We start from the raw sequence: 3,204 nt of genomic DNA on the forward strand, positions 1-3,204 counted from the left end.
TTTGTCTGTAGTGTATACTTTATATATATATATATACACACACACACATATATATAACTGGATTTGCTATGATTGCTATGATTTACTAATATTTTCTTGAGGATTTTTGTGTCTACATGAAGGATACTGGTCTATAATTTTCTTCTATTTTTTGTCTTGTTTGGTATCAGGTTGATGGTGGCCTCACATAAGGAGTTTGGAAGTATTGCCTCCTTTTAATTTCTGGAAGAGATAGTGTAGAATTGGTGTTAATTAATCTTTGAATGGTATAATTTTCCAGTGAAACTGTTTGGGCCTTGCAATGGACTGAATGTGTCTCCTCAAAATGTGTTGATATCCTAAGCCCCACTGTGATGGTATTGAGATGGGGCCTCTCAAGATAGGTAATGAGGATAGAGCCCTCCTAAATGAGATTATTGCTCTTATAAAAGGGGCTCCAGTGAGTTCTCTCACCCTGTCCTGTCATGTGAGGATGACAGGACAAGAAGATGACAGTTTTCAATCTGGAAATGTTCACTAAAACTAAACGTTCACTAAAACAAAGTCACGAGAGAACAGTCACCAAAACTATGCTAGCACCCTAATCTCAGACTTTGGCCTCCACGCCTGTGAGAAATAAATATGTTTATAAGCTACCCAGTCTGTAATTCTGTGTTATAGGAGCCCAAGCTAAATAGGACAAATTTGTACCAAAATGGATGCTAATCTAATAAATATCTAAAAACGTGGAAGCTCCTTTGGAACTGAATAGTGAGTGGATAAAAGCTGAAGAGTTGTGACATGTATGCAAAGAATGATGAATGATAAGGGTGATTCTGGTAAAACCTCAGAGGAGAGCTGAAATGAAAACCTCAGTCTTCTTGGAAAATAAATTATGAACAAAATGTTGGTAGAAATATGAATAGTAAAGACCATTCTGGTTCATTCTGAGGTGGAAATGAACATATTATTGGAAATGAGAGGAAGGATCATTCTTTTTATAAAGTGGCAAAGAACTTGGCTAAATTGTGTTTGTGTTCTAATGTTTTGTGGAAAGTAGAACTTTTAAGCAATGAAATTGAAGATGTGGCTTTGCTCCTTTTGGCTGATGATAATGAAGTTCAAGAAAAGAGAAATGACTTAAAAGATGGAATTTCTGAAGCAGAACCTAAAGATTTGGAAAATTCTCAGCTGAATCAGTTCAGTTCAGTTCAGTCGCTCAGTCGTGTCCGACTCTCCGCGACCCCATGAATCACAGCACGCCAGGCCTCCCTGTCCATCACCAACTCCCGGAGTTCACTCTAACTCATGTCCACAGAATCGGTGATGCCATCCAGCCATCTCATTCTCGGTCGTCCCCTTCTCCTCCCGCCCCCAACTGTTAAAGTGAGGGCATAGATTGGGAAAGAATAGCATCTTGTAAGTTGGTTTGGAGACATTGGGAAGACCCTGATGATGCTGAGGACATTGAACTCCTAAGTTTAGAGTCTGCTTTACCAGTGGAAGTGGCATCCCCACCCAGAGGCAACATTTCCACCTCTATTTGATGGGGTAGGCACTGCATTGCCTGAAGAGCATAATGACCTCCCCTGAGGCAGAGGCCACGCAACTCTTCAGAAACTGTCCCTGCCACCCCTTTTTATTTCTGGGCCCATCACTAATAGACTCAATTCCCAGCAGACTCCTAATGGTGAAGTTCAAAGTGTGAGCTGAGAGGAGGTGTGCTACACTAGAAAAGAACTACTTGAGTTTTCTAATTTGTACAGACAGAAATCCAGGGAACATGTATAGGAATGGATATTGAGATGTGGAATAATGGTGGAAGGAAGATGATTGGAAATCTGGTGACAGTGAAATGTGGGAAAGAGAAGTGTGGATAGGCTTCTCTGGGCAAAACATTTGAAGTTATTTGTGTCCTGTGTAATTGCTCACTAAAGGGTGACCTCAGCAGAGGATTTAATAATCAGGTGGATAGGATGGTCTGTTCTGTGGATAACAGTTTCTTTTCCCAGTCACCCCCCATTATCATCCAATGGGCTTGTGAACACAGTGGTGGCAGGGGATAGACATTATGCATGGGCTCAGCAACATGGACTTCCATTCACCAGGGTCACCTGATTGTGGCCACTGCTGGGTGCTCATTCTGCCTGCAGAGAAAAACCCTGAATCCCTAACACAGCAGCATTCCCTGTTGTTCAGTCACTAAATTGTATCCGACTCTTTGTGACCCCATGAAATGCAACACACTAGGCTTCCCTGTCCTTCAGTATCTCCTGGGGTGTGCTCAAACTCATGTCCATTGTTCATTGAGTCGGTGATGCCATCCAACCATCTCATCCTCTGTCACCCCCTCCTCCTCTTGCCCTCAATCTTTGCCAGCATCAGGTGGCCAAAGTATTAGAGCTTCAGCATCAGTAATTCCAATGAATATTGGAACTGGTCTGATCTCCTTGCTGTCCAAGGGACTCTGCAGAGTCTTCTCCAACACCACAGTTCAAAAGCATCAATTCTTTGGCACTCAGCCACCTTTATGGTCCATATCATCACATCTCATACATGACTACTGTAAAAAGGATAGCTTTGACTGTATGGAACTTTGTTGGCAAAGTGATTTCTCTGCTTTTTAATATGCTGTCTAGGTTGTTCATAGCTTTCCTTCCAAGGAGTGAGCCTCTTTTAATTTCATGGCTGCAGTCACTACTAATTTTGGAGCCCAAGGAAATAAAGTCTGTCACCGTTTCCACTTTTTCCCCAACTATTTGCCATGAACTGATGGGACTGGATGCATGAGCTTAATTTTTTGAATGTTGAGTTTTAAGCCAGCTTTTTCACTCTCCTCTTTCACCCTCATCAAGAGGTTCTTTAGTTCCTCTTGAAACTATGAAAACCCATAAACAAAGGTAAATGTCATCGAGTTAAATAACATTCTACATGACTTTAGCATTTGCTTCGCTTTCTTACCTACAAGTATTTAAGTTTACACTGTCATTGTTTCTGATCTACAGAAAGCTGAGTGGGAATGACCCAGAATTACCACATAACAGGCAATGTTTTCTGAGCTTTTACTATGTGCCAGGGCCTATTCTCAGGACTTTACACTATTAACTCATCTAACCCTCATAACAATGCTACAAAGTAGGTATTTTCCAGTTAAGAAACTGGCACAGCCACCTTGGAAGACAGTTTGGTGGTGGTTTTACAAAAGTAAACAGACTTTTTTTTTGG

This window comes from Moschus berezovskii, chromosome 22 (genome assembly GCF_049115385.1).
Source record: "Moschus berezovskii isolate FMDL1 chromosome 22, NW_MosBer_1.0, whole genome shotgun sequence".
Lineage (NCBI taxonomy): Eukaryota > Metazoa > Chordata > Mammalia > Artiodactyla > Moschidae > Moschus > Moschus berezovskii.